Raw genomic sequence first — 7,938 nt, forward strand, 5'->3', positions numbered from 1 at the left:
AATTATCACCACAATAAAGCTACTTGACATCTGTCCCCATACATAATAACAAAACAAAAAAAAAGTTAAATACAAATAAGTAAGAATCACCCATAATCCTGAATGAGCTACATGGTCCTTTTGAGTCCTCTAAAAGTTGCTTATTTGCCAAATCAACAGATGTCAAGAAACATTTCTTGAGAGTCATCAATGTGGTCCGCAAAGGGCAAGGTGATTTAAGACTTAGAAAAGAATGAGGGACTGCAGTCTACACCCTAGAAGCATTAGTTCTCTTGGTATGCAATGTAATAGTAAACCCATGACCATAGAGGCTGGGGGAATGGCTCAGTGGTTAGGGGGCATGCTTTGCAAACCTAGGGCCCCAGGTTTAAGCCATGACACTGCATGTGACTGGAGTGTTACTCTGATACCTCTCCCTCTCCCTCTAACTCTCTCTCATTGAAATAAATGACTCATCTAAAAGAATTAATTGAGGAAGGGTCTGGCAGTGGTGCACATGATTGAACACACACATGACCATGTGCAAGGACCCAGGTTTGAGAACCTATTCTCCACCTGCAGGGGAGAAGTTTCGTGAGCAGTGAACCAGTGCTGCAGGTGTCTCCCTTTCTCTCTCCCTCTCTATCTCTTCCTCGCCTCTCAATTTCTCTCTGTCCAATCAAATGAAGTAGAAAGAAAAGGAAAGAAATGGCTGCCGGAAGTGGTGGATTTGTGGTGCCAGCACTGAGCCCCAGCAATAACCCTGGTGGAAATAAAGAATAAAGTAAAATAATTTTTAAAAAGAAATGGTAAAAGTTAACAAAAATGTTTAAATAATTGAAAAATCCTTTACAAAAAAATAAATAAATATGGCAGACACTCTGGCATGGTGGAGAAGCACCACTGGGAGGAGAAAAAGGCGAGGCATTAGATGAAAATGCATTGAGGGAGTCGGGCAGTAGCGCAGCGGGTTGGTTAAGCGCTGGTGGCACAAAGCGCAAGGACCGGCACAAGGATCCCTGTTGGAGCCCTGGCTCCCCACCTGCAGGGGAGTCGCTTTACAAGCGGTGAAGCAGGTCTGCAGGTGTCTCTCTTTCTCTCCCCCTCTCTGTCTTGCCCTCCTCTCTCCATTTCTCTCTGTCCTATCCAACAACAACAACATCAATAACAACAAGGGCAACAAAAAGGGAATAAATAAATAAATATTTTTTTAAATGCATTGAGTCTCTACTATGTGCTCCCTGCTTAGACAAATGACAGAGCTCTTAACAGTCAGGCAGCAAACCAGATTAGCAGGATACAGTAAAGTACAAGAGCTCAGCCTACATACCCGTGTATTGGTGTTCTAAGCTCAGGGTGTACCTGGTACTCCATCACCGGTCTCTCCATGAAAAGGCTTACGGTGGGTATTTTTGCCTTTCTCTGTTTTACAGTCTGGAACAGTTCTGGAATTTAGGTCTGTTGACAGCAGCAGGTGGAGCTCAGGCCTGATCAGAGCAGGCTGCCCATCTCCACACGGTGCCCTTCACCTCTGTCCTCATCATTTATACTTGCCCCTCCATGGGTATTCACGCAACAGGGCTACCTTGAGGCTAGCCTTCTCTGCCTTCTGTTGAACCGTCTTCCTCCACTTCCTTCTTCTCCCGCAGTGAAAAAAGCATGCCATTTTGTTTGGTGTGTGTTGTTAAAGTTCAGAGCTCCAGCAGGCCGGGCTAGCTTCACGGTGGTAGACAGAGACAGAGACTCGAGGACACACGGCTGGGCTGAGAAGCTGCAGTTTAATCTTTATTCATGAGCGGGCAAATCACCACACTATGTGCTTCCCTATCATTCTTTCTCCGCTGCTGCTGCTGGGACTCTGCCCTTCCTTAGCATACAGGGCGGGGAGAAAAAGGGGCGCGAAACTAGCAAGGGCCAAACCAATTCTCTCAGAGTTGGGGGGAAGGGGGACAAACCAATATGAAACATACCAACAATTCCCCCTTCTGTTTTTAACTAAATGACTACAGTATCAGGGGTGTGGGGTGAACAGAAACCTATATCGTACAGGCATTTTCAAAAAAGAAACTGGCACAAACATGGAGAAACATGTAAGTGAGTAACAAGAACCAGTGTGCTGCCAAGGGAAGGCCTGAGGGGGCCATTTTTTGCCTCTGTGGGCAAAACTTTATCAGCTTAAAAAAAACATTTTCTGCCTCTGGGGGGCATACTTGCCTCGACGAGCATTTTCTAGCATGGGAGGAGGGTGAGGCCTAGAGTCCCAAGGCATGGCTACAGTCTTTGAGAAACCCAGCAGCATAAGGGAAGCTGCTAGTTTTGTGCAAAGTATCCGAGGTGTACCAGTGAGTCTGATAGAAGTGCGAGGCCAAAGCAGATGTCCACCGAAGAATTATACGTCTGTCTCGGGAAATGTCAGCCATCAGAATTCTGCTTTTCTGTAGAGAGCTTGACAGTTGCAATTCACTTACTTATGAAACAAAACTTATAGCTGGTTAGAAGTTTACCACAATTGATAACTCTATCACAATTGGAAGTCTCTTCCAGCACGATTCCAAGGCTATTTAAAGTTCACACAATAAAATGTGGAAAGGCAAACATGAACCATAGAAAGAAAAAGGCCTCAGGCATGAGAATTATTAGCATAACCATAGCGCAATCTAATGTTTCTAATTGAGAAGGAATTTGAGACTTTTACATATCAACAACGTCTTTTTAACCTTTTGTTACACCCATTCAAGATGGAGACACACCCTAGGTGTGCGCAGGTTTTTTTTTTTGACCAACTTAGTTAAAATATATTCATATTTAAACTAATTTTTACCTCAGACTTTAAATGTAAGTTTATTTTATCTTTATGATAATTACATTGAAAACTTTTTTCATTTAACTTTGTCTGGTAAGAATATAGCCTTAAAGTTACATTCTTAACTTTAAAGTTAATGTTACCAAACTTTAAACACACAGGTAAACATGGTCTTCAATACACAAGGAGAGAAACTTTTGTTATGAAGACATGTCATTTCAAACACGAATTCAGATCTGTATTGTCTTAGCCGTTCAGGGAGTGCATTGTCTAGTGGTGGCCTCTTGGGCAACTTCACTTCTAGAAATTGTAGGTTGCGATCTCTGCACGAATCTCTGCGTATTCTAGCTCGTCTGCCTTCAGACCCGAGCTGAGGATCTCGGCCAGGGGGCCCAGTTTTGGCAGGGAACCCACGGTCTCCAGGTGGTCCAGGATCCTTCCAGACTTCATAGCACGAGGGCATGTGGGCCAGCCTTGCAGAAGGCGTGGGCCGAGGTGCCACGGGGTGGCAGCCAGGATAGGCTGTCGCGGCCCTGCCCCATGGCCCTGCCATGTCTGCTACCATGCTCCCAGCGGCTGAGCAGCGTGGAGGGAGCCCATGCCCAATGCCCCGTGCCACGCGGCGGAAAGCCAGCTCATGCGGGCTGGCATTGGGCTCCTGCATTGGGCACCATTTGTTGTTAAAGTTCGGAGCTCCAGCAGGCTGGGCTAGCTTCATGGTGGTAGACAGAGACAGAGACTCGGGGACACACAACTGGGCTGAGAAGCTGCAGTTTAATCTTTATTCATGAGCGGGCAAATCACCACACCATGTGCTTCCCTATCATTCTTCCTCCGCTGCTGCTGCTGGGACTCTGCCCTTCCTTAGCATACGGGGTGGGGAGAAAGAGGGGTGCGAAACTAGCAAGGGCCAAACCAATTCTCTCAGAGTTGGGGGGAAGGGGGAAAACCAATATGAAACATACCAACAGGTGTGCATGTCTCTCTATGCTAGTGTGAGCTCCAGCTTAGAAACCCAAGTCACTGCAGTGGGTGCCTATCGGGACTGTGCAGCCAGGCCGGCATGTGCCCTGCTTCCTTCCCATCATGAATGAAATTGAGAGCTCAAATTTCTTTTTTTTAAATATTTTATTTTACAACTGGCAATAGAGCTCACTTGGATAGTATGCTGCTTTACAGTGTGCATGACCCAGGTTCAAGCCCTGCCCTCATTGCTTTTCTTTCTCTCTCCATATATATGCAAATATACATATGTATAATATATTTTTTTCTTTAATGAGAGGCATCAGAGCACTGCTCAACTCTTGCTTATCGTTTATCTCAGGAACTGAACCTGAGACATCAGAGGCTCAAGCATGAAAATCATCTGAATAACCACTGTGCTATCACCCACCCAAAAGCTTAGATGTAAAAGGCAGAAAGCTGCTATCAGACTGTCTTGCAGTTTTTCTCTCTCTCTCTGACAAAGTATTTTCTGAGCCTTCCTTTCTTCTTGTGGGTTCAGCTGTGGAGTCACCATCATCTTCTCTGTTTCCAGCAGCGCAGGGCTAGGGTTTTTAACTGTTCTCCTTCCTACCTGGTCTGAGCTTCCTGTTGACCTCTTAAAATGCAGTAACACTCCATTTCACTTAGACTGAAGGGCTGAAGCTTCTGCAAGACTCTTAGCTAGAATATAAAAGTTCTGACGTTTATCTTTCTGAAATCAAAGTTGTTTTTTTGTTTTGTTTTTTTTTTTTGGGGGGGGGTTTTGTTTGTTTTTTGGGTTTTTTTTAGGGAGCATGTTTCCATAAGGAAATAGGCACAGCATCAAAGAAATCAAGCCAGTGCCTAGTAGATACAAATTCTTGGAGGGGTGGGGAGAAATGGGGGAGCTCAAATTAATTTGAACTCTGGGGACCAGTCTTAAGAAGAGGGGGAAAAAAAAAGTCAAGAGTGAGCCTGAAAGCTAGACCTGGCTTGAGATGTTCAAGGAAGAAAAAGTGGAAGAAAGGAATCCAGAGAATCTCGGAGTAATTCACCAGGTTGGTGAAGCAAGTGCTTAAAAAGATCTTTATTTCGTTTTTACTACTGATACTATTTTTTCTTTACAATTTTTTTATTTATCTATTTATTGAATAGAGACAGAAATGGAGAAGGAAGAAAGAGATAGGGAGGAAGAGAGAAAGAGAGAGACCTGAAGCCCTTCTTAGCCACTCGTGAAGCTTCCCCTCTTGCAGGTGCGGACCAAGGGCTTGAACCTAGGTACTTGAACACTGTAACACTTATGCTTCACCGAATGGGCCACCACCCAGCTCCTCAAAGGAAGATGTTTCTTTTTTTCCTTTTCTGGTATTACCTTTATATATTTATTGGATAAAGAGAGCCAGAAATCAAGAGGAAAGTGGGTGACAGAGAGGAAGAGAGGTGGCTGAGTGCATGTTACAATGTCCAAGGCTAACCTGGATTTAAACTCCTGGCCTCCCATTGCAGGGGGAAGCTTTGCAAGTGGTGAAGCAGTGTTGCAGGTGTCGCTCTGTCTCTCTTCCTCTCTATCACCCCCTTCCCTCTCAATTTCTGGCTGTCTCTATACAATAAATAAAGATTTAAAAATCAATATTTTAAAAGAGAAAGAGAGGGGAAGAGAGAAACCTGCTTCACCACCCAAGATTTCTCCCTGCAGGTGGAGACAACTGAACCTGCTAACCAAGTCCCACCTTCTTCTTGCCAAAGGAATAAAACACTTTGGTGTTTTTGTTTATTTGTTTGTTTGTTTGTTTGTTTTTTCCCCTGTTAATAACTGTTCCTGGAAGAAACTATCAGACTTGTAAGATGTAGATGTATTTGATGGATCATTTGCTATTTCTAGTCTTCCCAATCATACCCTTGGAATTTAATTCATTCTTGAATTGTAAACCAAGATTAAGCCAATTAAAAAATAAAAGAAGCTGATTATAAAGTCGGGAGTGTAAGCACCATTGAATTGAGTGAGATTATCTCTGGATACTTTATAGGCCACTAAGTAGGGTTTAAAAGTTCAGCGCAGGTTTACAATTGACTAAGAAAGTGAGTTCTGTATTGTGTGTATGAAAAGGGCAAAGTAATGGGCATCTTCAGCAAAAGCTCTTCAGTCATATGTACAAGAATATAGCTTCTGCAAAATGAGCACACCCTTGTATGCACTAAGGTTATTTACTGGAGAATATTCTGGAAGGTACAAACAATTGCCGCCTCTGCAAGGAGGAACTAGGCATGAAGCTCAAATAGATGGACTTTCCATTCTGTATCTCCTTTGTTGTTTGAATGTCTCACCATATATCTCAATTTTCAATAGTGAAAAAAAAAGAAAGTGGGTTTTTCAAAACACTTTCTGAATCCCCACCGCCAGAATGAACACCCTGAGTTGGGATTGGGTTTGAAAGACAAGGTAAGAAATTCCCCAGATTTTATAATCATACCACCCCGTCCCCCTTTACAACTCTCCCACCCCCACCATTGCCTGATCTTGTCTCATCTCAGAAGCTAAGCAGAGTCGATCCTGGTTAGTACATGGTTGGGAGAAAAAACTTCAGAAGACTCTGGCAGGTGTCCTATGTTGCTTCCTGAAAGCTTTCCAAGGATCTCGGTAAGAAGCTGATCGATGCCTTCCCCCTCCAACCTGAGTAAATTGTCTGAACCAAGGCGAGGTATTCGATCTTTCCCTTGAGAATGGAGGTGAACATTAGGCCTTACAAGGACTTCTCATTTGTCACATGTTTTCCATTGAAAACATGCTTCCCCCTCTTACCTCCTCCTGTTGCAAAGATCTGTCCCAGAACTGCCTGGTACTAACTACTTAGGAGACAACCCACGCTCTATTTCCTCTGCTAAACAGCCCCCAAACTAAACTACTCATATGTAGTAGTATTCAGGCCAGGGTGAGTCAGAAGAGTGGCAGGAGGAATATTGAATCCTTGCGGTCATCCAAGAGGGGTGAGGTTTGCAATGAAGAGTCTGGTATTACTTCATGGGGCAGCTGTGAAGATTGGTGGCTAAACAAAAACCTGAGAGTGGGCTGGGGAGACAGCATAATGGTTATGCAAAAAGACTGATGCCTGAGGCTCTGAGATCCCAGGTTAAATCCACACACAGCAGCAACATAAACTAGAATTTAGTTATACACCATCTGCCTCCAGGACGGAGCTCAGAGGAGAGGACATGACCCGCTCTCACCACCAGGGGGCGCGCGAGGACCCCACACCGCGCACGCGCAGCAGCGCCCAGGTCGCCATGGCGCCGCTCCGAAAGCGGCGCGTCCCAGCAGCCCCGAGGCCAAGAAGGGAAGTTGTCGGGTCTCCCTTCCCTTTGGATTCCTATTTCTCTCTCACTGTAACTCTACTGAGCTGGGAGGCTGTGGTTGAAGGGTTCTACGAAGCCGGAATCCTTAGTCCAAAAAAACTGGATGGACGCTGCCGAAACCCGGGATCGAACCAGGGACCTTTAGATCTTCAGTCTAACGCTCTCCCAACTGAGCTATTTCGGCACCCGGTGTAAGGACCTTGGCGTAAACTGTGATTGAACTTGCCCTGTCCTTTACCCCTCCCCCCTCACCTGACTTTCTGGGTTTTACAGCTTCTTTATATTACAGGGGGGGGGGTTGAATTTTTTATTTTATTTTATTTTATTTTATTTTATTTTATTTCCATTATTGGGAGGTTAATGGTTCACAGTGCAGTTGTCAGCACGTGGGTACAATTTCTCATCTCACCTAGATAGCTGTCTGCAAAACACGCACTCCCTTTGCCTCTGACTTTTTAACAGGCTGATGGGGGCTCTGTGCAGGTTCTTCCCATGCTTAATCTTTGCTAGAATATGAATTTCTGGTTTAAGACTACAGAAGGGGTTTTGCAGCTGCTGACTCACCCCTAGGTCCCTCCCACTAAACAGTTTTCTGAAAGCCAGGGTGATTTCACAACCCCCCAACCACACACACACACACACACACACACACACACACACACACACACACACTCCATCTCTCTCTCCCTTTCTCTCTCTCTCTCTCTCTCTCCACTCCCCGTGTCCCTCTCCTCCCCTCTCCTCCCCTCCCCGTGGAGTTGGGCATTGAAAGTGGATGCAGCCCTTCCAGAATGAAATTTTTAAAAAGTGGAAATGAACGTGGAACGTGCTGCAAATCTTGA

At 44.9% G+C, this 7,938-nt stretch overlaps 1 non-coding gene across 1 annotated transcript; it reads right to left on the minus strand.

Moving 5' to 3' along the window:
• Positions 1-7,207: 7,207 nt before the first annotated feature.
• On the minus strand, positions 7,208-7,280 carry TRNAF-GAA (transfer RNA phenylalanine (anticodon GAA)). Its single transcript has one exon. It is a non-coding gene; the product is annotated as a tRNA-Phe (tRNA).
• Positions 7,281-7,938: the final 658 nt, after the last annotated feature.

Source organism: Erinaceus europaeus, chromosome 5, assembly GCF_950295315.1.
Source record: "Erinaceus europaeus chromosome 5, mEriEur2.1, whole genome shotgun sequence".
NCBI lineage: Eukaryota > Metazoa > Chordata > Mammalia > Eulipotyphla > Erinaceidae > Erinaceus > Erinaceus europaeus.